We start from the raw sequence: 11,087 nt of genomic DNA, 5'->3' as shown, positions 1-11,087 counted from the left end.
CTTGTTTGCTTGTAGAACAGAAGTGGTTGTCAGGCACTCATTCATAAGTGAGAATGATGATGAGTGTCACATAATCATCACATTCATCATGTTCTTGGGGGCAAATGAATATCTTAGAACAAGAACAAGCCGAATTGAATAGAAGAACAATAGTAATTGCATTAATACTCGAGGTACAGCAGAGCTCCACACCTTAATCTATGGTGTGTAGAAACTCCACCGTTGAAAATACATAAGAACAAGGTCTAGGCATGGCCGAGAGGCCAGCCCCAATAATCTAAGAACTAGACGTTCAAAGATGATCTAGGGATCTAAAGTGATCAAAAGATTCCAGTGATCAAAAGATGAAAATACAACAGTAAAAGGTCCTATTTGTAGAGAACTAGTAGCCTAGGATTTACAAAGATGAGTAAATTACATAAAAATCCACTTCAGGGCCCACTTGGTGTGTGCTTGGGCTGAGCATTGAAGCATTTTCATGTAAAGACTCTTCTTGGAGTTAAACGCCAGCTTTTGTGCCAGTTTGGGCGTTTAACTCCCATTCTTGTGCCAGTTCCGGCGTTTAACGCTGGGCAGTTTTGAGCTGATTTGGAATGCCGGTTTGGGCCATCAAATCTCGGGCAAAGTATGAACTATTATATATTGCTAGAAAGCCCAGGATGTCTACTTTCCAACGCCGTTGATAGCGTGCCAATTGGACTTCTGTAGCTCCAGAAAATCCACTTTGAGTGCAGGGAGGTCAGAATCCAACAGCATCTGCATTCCTTTTCAGCCTCTGAATCAGATTTTTGCTCAGGTCCCTCAATTTCAGCCAGAAAATACCTGAAATCACAGAAAAACACACAAACTCATAGTAAAGTCCAGAAAAGTGAATTTTAACTAAAAACTAATAAAAATATACTAAAAACTAACTAAAACATACTAAAAACTTACTAAAAACAATGCCAAAAAGTGTATAAATTATCCGCTCATCAAGCCGCGTCGTCCATGCATTCGCGGCGCTGCCAGTTTCTTCAAAAACTCCATTTTGTGCTTTCCTTCCATCTTTGTATGTTTCCTTTCCATCCTTTAAGTCATTCCTGCCCTAGAAGTTCTGCAACTATTCAACACACAAATCACGACATCGAATGGTAATAAAGGATGATTAAAATAATTACTTTTAAAGCATAGAAAACACATGTTTCACATATATCACACAATAAGGAAGGAAAAGCAAAACTATACAATTTCCATGAATAAGTAGGTGAAGGGTTGAATAAATCACTTAAATTTAGCACAATATATATCATAAAATATGGGTTTATCAGCACGTATGTGATTGAGGCTTGTTTCACTACATAGCTCACATATCCATATAGTCTTACCCTATCATTACCCTTGCAACCCCATGTTGAGCCTATTCTACCCCATTTATTATTTATTATAGCACATCATTAACTCTAAGCATAAAAAAATGAATGTCCCTAATTTGAATCCTTGATTATCTTAGACTAGTGAGGTAAACATGAATTAAGTGTGGGAAATCGAATTGGGAATACATGTTTAGGAAGTTGGGTATTTTATATTCCTATGTGAAAATGCGAATATGGTTGGGGACTTGTTCATGCACCTAACATTTTAATCATATGCCTCATTTATGCATATGAAAAAGAAAAAAAAAGAAAAAAAAGGGGACAAAATGCCCCAAGTGAAATAATTAAATTAATGCATATGATTTGTATTTAAAAGACATTAAGGTGCATGAACTGGTGACAAAAATAATCAATGGGTTATAGATTTTACATTGTAATGACTTGGAATGTCTTAGGTTAGGTGAAAAGTTTAGGTTAATCAAGAATTTGGATTTTAGTCCACTTAACCAAATACATTCCCACATTGACCCTAACCCCATTACAACCCTTAAAAAGACCTCTTGATATGTGTATTTGTGCATTAAATTATGTTGATTGGTAGAAGAAAAGCAATCCTTAGAGAGCAAGGTTAGTAGAGAACCGAGAGACTTGACCCTCAAACACTAGAGTGATTAGAGTGTAAACACTTCCAGTGGGGGTTCGATGCTCGTTCTGTGTTCCTGGCTTTCATGAGCTTTCTTCTTGCAAGTTTACCTGTACTTTATTTTGTGATTTAAATTAGTGAAATCTAGTTTATGCTTGTCTTAGAGAATTTGTTTACTAATAACCAAGTAGGTAGAAGCATCTTAGCATGTAGTTGCATTCATATAAGATAGGTCGCATTGCATAGGTCTCACCTTTGTCTTCCGTCACTCTTTTGGTTTCCTTGAGTTTAGCATGAGGACATACAAATATTTAAGTGTGGGGAGATTGATAAATCACTATTTTACGGTTTATCTTGTGCTAAATTGAGTAGATTTTGTCAATTCTTCACACACTTATTCATGTAAAATGCACGGTTTCACAAATCCTTCCTAATTTTGCAACATGATTGAAAACTTGCTTCTTAAGGCTTTAAATTGTTAATTTTTAATTATCCTTTAATACCATTTGATGTCGTGATATGTTTGTGAAGTGTTTTTAGGTTTACAGGGCTTGAATGACTTAAAGGATGAAGAGGAGGCATGTCAAAGTGGAAGGAACACAAGAAACCAAAGAGATTAGAAGCGAGTAGCAATGCGCACGCATGGCTGACGCGTGCGCATGAAATGGCGCATCTCACAGCGACGCGTACGTGTGACCGACGCGTACGTGTGACAAGCGCAGAAGAACAGCGACGCGTACGCGTGGGCGACGCGTACGCATGGGCGACGCGTACGCGTGACAGAGCGTCACGTGTTGCATTATCAGAACTCGCTGGGGGCAATTTTTGGGCCAATTTGGACCCAGTTTCATGCCCGAAAATATAGACTAGAGTCAGGGATGTAGCTGAGACATGAGACACTTCATTCTCACTTAATTTTAGTTTTGAGTTTTAGATTCTAAAGAGAAAAATACTACTTCTCCTAGGGTTCTAGTATTTTTCTTAGTTTTGCTTTTGGATTAGATCTTGAGAGAGTTGCTACTACCTTTGATTGAAGTCTTTATCATTATAGTTTGCCTTTCTATCACTCTGCTCTTTTATTTTCCATTTAGTTTCTCCAATTCATGTTCGGATTTTGTCAATTTTGAATTATTAATACAATGAACCATTTTTATATTTAATTCCATTACCTGCTTGATCTCTTTTAATTAATTATCAGTTCCAAATTTATTTTCATTAATTTAATTTTAATTACCATGTCTCCTACTTGCTCTTACTCCGTCATTGTTAAAAATGGCATTCATATTATGATTTAAAGTTTCCAACTTGGCTTGGGAGTTGATTAATTAAAAACTCTTGAGTTGGAATATTCAAGTGGCAATTTGTAATTAGAAATTTCTGACTAACTCAATTTTCACTAACTTTAATCCTTCCGTAGGAAGTGATTAGGACTTGTGAATTAGAGTTAGTGCTACCCATTTAACCTTCCTTTGCAACTGCAAGAGGATAACTTAGTGGAAGCAATAAACCTTTACTATTGCACTTGGGAAAAACCAACAAGGATAGAACTTCCAGTTGATCTTCTCCCAGCCAAGGCCTTTTATTTCAAAATACACAACATCTCTTGTTAATTGCTCCTTGCATTAATTTCCAGTTATTTTATTTTTCCATTTTCAAACTTCAAAAATTTCTCAAAAAATTCTTGACCAATAAATTACACCCTTTTATCAACTCTTTGGAAAATGACTTGGGAATTCTACTCCCAGTTATTTGATTCTAAATTGTGATATCTTTTTAAATTGACAGTGAAATTTTTGTCGGTTGAGAACTGTACTTGCAACGTTGCTTTTATTAAAATTTCTTAACCGCCATTTTTTCACCCATCAATTATCATCCCAAATCTTTGATGCTGACAAGCATAGAAACATGCACATGATAGATACTTACTCAAGCGAGAGTTACAAAAAGTACTTCCACGAATCGCCTTCAAAAGAGCTGATAGAACTGAGTAGTTCTGGAATCTTGACATACTTGCAGAAGTTCTTTCTCTCAAGAAGCTTTCTATTGGCGAAACTGTTCTAATTCTTGTTTCTAGATTCCACATTAACAAAAACAAAATAAATTAAATAACAACCGCAAGAAGAATTGATTATGCTAAACTAGGTTCCAGTAATATTGATGCGATTGTTATTAACAAACACAAATTCAGAATTTCATGATAAAAATAGCAGATAAAAAATTGAAAAATAAATATAATTATCAGAAAGAGACAAGGAGCAACTTACAAGAAACTGCGACGGCAACAGGATCATAGCGACGGCGATCGGCAAAGATGTTGTAATGACGAATCTGTGGAAGAAGAAGAACTTACATGCAGATTCACAAATCACAATGTGACAGAGTGATAGAGAGAGAGAGAGAGAAACTTACATGAAGAGGATGATGCGGTGACAGAGAAGAAGAAGAATCATAATGTGACAGAATGATAGAGAGAGAGAGAGAGAGTGCGAGAGAGAGAGAGAGAAAAGCAGCTTCACTGAGATTTTGGAGTTAACTTTTGGGATTAATTAGTTTAGGTACTGAATCTCTTAAGGTTTGGGATTAATTTTGGGGAAATTGAGTGATACAGAGGTCACGGGAAATAAATGTGGGGATGATGTTTTGTTGATAAAAATTGACGGTGATTTTGTCGATTTTAATTAAAACAAAAACCGACACTTTAGCCGTCTATTTTATTAAATAAATTTACACCATCCATCCAACTTTGAAAACAAATCTCAATCGTCTAAATTTATCGACAGTAAAAGCTGTCGATATTATAATTATTAAAATAGACAATTAGTCTGTCGATTTTAAGGAAAAAAAATTCCACCCATCATTCCGTCAATAATATGACGATAAAAGTTAAGAGATTAGAAAGTTGCTAAAATAATAGACGACATGGTCGTCGATTTTAATAGTTTATTTCTAATAATTTCTTTTTCATTTTATCAACGACAAGCCGTCGAAAATTATCGATGAAAAATTTGACCATCAAATTTTAGCATCGATAATTATACTATTTTTTATAGTGTCATCGCATTTCCCAACACAACAAGGGTGTACTAAACCAAACCCTAATTTTCCAACACAACAAGGGTGTACTAAACCAAACCCTAATTGTCTCTTCTTTGCATTATTGTTTTTCCTTTTTATGCAGCTTTAATATTCGTTTCTATTATCAAAACAAAAAATAACAAATGTGTTAGCATTTAAGGTAAAGTACCTCAATATATAATATCATAGTTTTGTTGCATTTAATTACTGATTTAGAAACCTAATGTTAGTTCCTCTCAATAGGGAGAAATTTTCAAGAGGTACTAATAAACATAAACACATTTTGATTTTTGATGAGTAGTTAGGTAGGCTGTTACGTGCATGAGAAAGGCAGAAGACAGTAACATTGCCACAGAGATATCAACGGAGTTCGGCGAGATGGCACAAGAGCCAGCGACAGAAAAGGTGAGAGACAGTGAGCCAACGATGAAGAAGGTTTAAGACTTCTAGTAGACGATGACGGCGATGCAAATGGAAAGGGTGTTGTGTTGTGCAGTGCTTCTAATGGTGGGCATGTTAGGGTTAGTGAGAAGTGTGAGGATGGTGTGGTTGCGTTAGGGTTAGTGAGGGTAACTCAGTGTATTTAAAATAGAAATCAATTTAGCAACCTATTATTAGTTTATAACATTATTTTCATATTTCTGTCGTTGAATCCGTCGTTAAATTTAGAAATAAAGACCAATTTAACGACCAACATCTTTAAAACAGTATTTTATAATTGATTGTTAAAATCGGTCATTAACTTAGCGTAGCGACCGAATTAGCGATCAACTATTTTTAGCCTATTTCTCTGTTGGTTGCTAATCGGTCGCTAAATTAAAAGTAGCGACCCATTTTGTGACCAAAAGAACCAAAAATTAGTTTTTCTGTTTTAATTTGGTTACTAAATCAGTTGCTAAATTAAAAAATAGTGACCAATTTTAACAACCAACTTTATTCTGGTCAAAGAAAAATATTATCGGTTGTCAAATTTGTTGCTATTAGTGACCAGTTTCGTTGGACGCTAAAAGCAGTCGTTGAATGAAACTTAGCGACTAATTTAGTGACCAACTTTTTTTCGTCCTAGAAATCTTATATCGGTCACTAAAATCGGTCGCTATTCTGGTAATTTCTTGTAGTCCATATCCACAAGGACATAATGTTATTGAACTTTTCACAACTACAAACCCACAATGTTATTGAATTACCTTGTCGTATTTGATTTTAATCATTTATAAATATATAAAATTTGATTTTAAATATTTAATAGAAAATAATTAGATAATATTATATTTATTAATAAATTAATTTAGATTTATAAATTTATTTTTTAGTATTAGAGAAATATTTAAAAGAATATCACGTTACATATCATGAATGGTCATGTGACACATTTTGGTTGTTAAATTAGTAATATAATATAGTTATATTTTAATTTTAATTTTATTTTAATTTTAATTATAATTAGAGAATGTCATGTTGCATATTTTGATTGTTAAATTTGTAATTAGTCATTAATAATAATATATAAGAAAGATAGGATAGGTGAAAGAATGAAAGAGATAAAAAAAAGAAAGGAAGAAAGAGAGAATTCTTTCATTTTAAAGAAAAAGATTTAAATTTAATTGTAAAGAAAAAATAATGACATGTGGTATATTTAATTTTAGTTATGAATTTTGTAATATAAATAGATATAATAATTTTTTTAAATTTAAAATTTGAATTGATTATGAAGGATAATTCTCAAGTCAAAATAGATTCTATTAGTATGGATAATTGTAGCTGAAATTCTATTGTTTGATTATTGGTAGTTATATTACTTAACAAGTGTTAGGCTAGTTTTTGGTTTTGACTCTGTACTATAAATGTATACTTGGCAGAGTGTATAGATATAATTTTTATTTTCTTAATCAACTAATAGTCAAAATATACTTTATTGTTCACATTCATAATTTGGTACAATCTTTATATGACATCAAGAGCTCTGATTTAAAGATCTATAAAAGCAACTTTAATCCTTGATTCTTTTATAATCCAATTGGTGATAATTTGAGTGAGAAGTGAGAACAACAATCACACTTATAAACAACAAACTCTACTTACATACATTCTTAGGCAGGATTTTAAGGACCATTTTTATTTAGGAGTGACAAAATTTTTTGAGACGCAAAAATTCTGTTGGATATTATTTTAAATAGAGATTTAATGATAAAAATTTTTTTCTGCAAGAAAATAAAATTTTTTTATAAAAAAATTATTATTTTTTATATTTTGTATATAAATATATTATTTTATTATGTTCGGTCCAATCTCAGTTAAATTTTGGCTAAATCTTTAAACTTTTGAATTTTTAGTTTTACTAAGATTACTGGATTGATTTTTAAAACCTTGTTTGCCATACATTTATTCTCTTTTCATTGTTCTCTTTTGTTACTATAGCTTCATTGCTCACATTCATAGCTTGGTACAATTACTAAGTGTGTGTTTGGATTACAGTTTGCAAATGAGAGTTTTTATAAAATTGATTTTGTAAATTTGATTTTGATGAAAAGTAAATTTGTGTTAATATGATTTATATTTGGCAATCTTTATATCAAAATATATTATAGTAAAATAAATGTTGTTTGGATTATACTACTCAAAATAACTTTTAGATGAAAAAATTACTAAAAGTGACATCAATTTAAATAATTTTTTATATTATCCTATCATTTTCTAACAATAGTTGTCATATGAATAAAAAAACACAATAAAAATTTGGAACGAAAAACATACACAAAGAACTACTGTGAAAGTTATATGGTTACTTATATCCTTTTTATAAAAGAAAATGAAGGGTAGCATTGGTAAAAAAGGAATAAAATTTTCACTTAATTTCTCAAATGTAATTAGCCTTTTCCAACGTGAATGTAGAAGCTAGAAATTAGAAATATAAATTTTATAGTAAAATAGAATAGAGCTAATTAAAACAAGAATTTTGATACTAATTTCAAAGAATTTGGCTCAAGATTAGGCCAAACGGACTAAATCGGTCAAACCAGACCTGTAAAACCCAGTTAATTAATGACTAATTAACCCGTAAATTAAAATATATTCTAGAAAGTGAAAAATGAGGTTTTCATGGTTTAATATGATTGAGGAGTTTAAAACAAAAATTTTGACTCCAATTTAAAGAAATCAGCTCAAGATTGGGTCGAACGGGCCAAACTGGACGCTGAGAAGAGAGGGGGAAACATGAAACCCTTGCTCTCAATCAACTTAATCTTCCATTAATCATAACTTTTGATTCGGAGTTCCAACCGACGCACCGTTTGTAGCCATGCGACCGCAATGTCAAACTCTATAAAACTCACATAATTATTCTTGAGGTAAGCTACAGTTTGATCTTTGAATTTACACTCTTAATTTCGAATTTCTTGGGTAAAGATGTTAAAATTAGGAGCTCTTTTGTATTATAGGATCTAATTAACTTGAAGGGAAGGCTTGTTTTTGCCTCCTTGGTCCTTGGGTAAGGTAAGAGATCTCAAATCCTAGTGAAAATTTTAAATTAAAGCATTTGGGTATTGAGTTATTGTGTTTGGGTGTGATATTGTGGCTTAAGAAGTGTGTATGTGCATAGTAAAGCTTGATTGATATCTTGGAAAGCTTGGAAAGGAGCTTGGTGCTTGGAAATCTGACTTCTGGAAGCTTGGAGACATTGGAAGTTAAGAGAAAAGTGAAATTTGAAGTATTCTGGGTGGAACGGGAATCGGCCAAGGTATGATTTCGGTTTCCTATATCTAAAACGTAATATAGTTGTGAAAACGTAGGCTAATGGCCCTATGATAAGATTTTGAAATATTGAGGTAGTTGATGGATGATATAAATTGTGTTGTTATGTATGCATTTAGTGGATTGTGAAATGTTGGTGTGGTTGTTGGATGATGTGGATTAAGTTGAAACTATATGAATGATGATTGTTTGGTTGAGAGTGTTGCTAATTATTGATGAGCATGTAAGAATATGAGTAATGTGGAATTGATATGCTTAAAGTGTTGGTAAGATTGAGGCTCTTGTTATTGAGAAAGAATTGGTATGTGATAATGATGTGTATGTTGATGGTGATTGATGACTTGAATAAATGCTTGAAAAGTTGAACTATGGAATGTTGATTATAAATTGAAATTATTGATTTGAGATTTGGTTAAATGTGAAAAAATTGGTGGGTTGATGATTGGATAAGAGGTTAGAGATGTTTGATATTGGAATGGTTGGTTTTTAATGGATTTGGAGGTGTAGGCTTTGGAAATTGGAAGTCTATAAACTTTGGTAAATTGAGATTTTGATGAACTTCAACGGATCATATCTTGAGCTATTGTTTTGGAATTCGATGCTTTTTATATAAAAAAAATTTAAGTTTGATAGAAATATGAATTTTGTGGAGGGAGATATGATCATTGAAAGTTTGGGCCTGAAATCTGAATTCTGCAAATTCTGCAGAATTTGTGATTTCTGGTTTGTGTGCGCACGCACAAGTCTGTGCGCACCACACCCTGTGAATTTTTGAACCTGTGCGCACGCACACACTTGTGTGTAAGCACACACAGGGAAGTGGCTTCTGCTGGGAGCGCTAGCACGCTCTGTGCGTGCACATGACCAAAAAAGTCTTGCAAGCTGTGTGTACGCATAGACTTATGCGTACGCACACGTTGGAAAGGACGTTCTGTCGATGGCACTGGCACACCTTGTGCGCACATTCAACATCGGAAAATTTTCTTTCTGTGCGTACGCACACTTTCTGAAAACACTTCTGGGCGTGCGCACGCACACTCCTATGCGTTCGCACACGACCCTGTTTTTACTTAAAAACCTTGTTTTCAAGTCTTTCACCTTTCTAATAAGCTCGTAACCTTCTGAGAGACTTTTTCAAGCTTATAACCCCCCCTCCATTTTCATCTTTTAGATCTTAAATCAAGGTAAAATACCTAGTGATTAAGAGGGAGCTAGGAAAGGGGTAACTTGTGGATGAAGAAAGGGGATATTATGATGAGTTATAGTTTATGATGATGATATGAGTTGTTGAGGATGATGGTAGAGTGTTGTGTATGATATGGGCCGAATGACTGTATGAGATGATGGTTTATGGCTGAGAATCAACTATGATTTTAAGCCGGATGGCTGAGATGAATGCTAATGTATGGCTGAGAATGAATGCATATATGCTGAATTGAATTATTGATATTGTGATTGTTTGAACTCCACCTATCTGAGATATGAGTTTCTCTGGGTGAAAGCAGTGGCTAGCCACCACGTGCTCCAGGTGGAGACTCAATACTCTGCTGACCCTATGTCGTAAGTGTGGCCGAACACTGTGAAAGTTCCGGATTAGGTCGCCCCCTATATATATACACCAGTGAGGGTGTTGGGTGTGAAATTATCATTTATATTGTGGATAACTCGAGTTGGGGATGCACGACAGAGGGACAATCCAATGGTGAGCTACCAGGACTTGTCGGGTTGGCTTTATAACCGACAAATGAGACTCATAAGCCACTAGGACAGGCATGCATCATATGCATTACATGTGATTTATTTGGAATGCCTAATTGATTGCATCATTACTTGCTAATTGCGTAACTGTCTTATCTACTTACTACTTGTGCATTTTTCTGTTTGATATACTTGTGTTTGCATATCTTTACTGTTAGCGGTTGGGAGGTTGCAGGATTTGGAAAGGGGATATTTAGTTAGCCTGAAGAACCTTAAGTTAGTCGCCTATTTTTCATTTTTCATGACTTAGTATATTTATATGCTTTGATTATAATATGGGAGTTCTAGGATTGCCTTCGGAAGCTTTCCCAAGATATTACATGTTAGATATTTGGGCATTGTTACCATGCTGAGAATCTCCGGTTATCACCCATGCAGATTTTGTGGTTTTTCAGATACAGGACGTGAGGCTCCTCGCTGAGGCATGTTGGAGGCGTCTATTTTGGCAAAAATCCTTAGCTCTCGGAATTTTATTTTGGTCTTATATACATTTTTAGATACTTATATAT

The sequence above is a fragment of the Arachis ipaensis genome, chromosome B04 (genome assembly GCF_000816755.2).
Source record: "Arachis ipaensis cultivar K30076 chromosome B04, Araip1.1, whole genome shotgun sequence".
Classification (NCBI taxonomy): Eukaryota; Viridiplantae; Streptophyta; class Magnoliopsida; order Fabales; family Fabaceae; genus Arachis; species Arachis ipaensis.
This window is presented reverse-complemented; position numbering follows the sequence as displayed.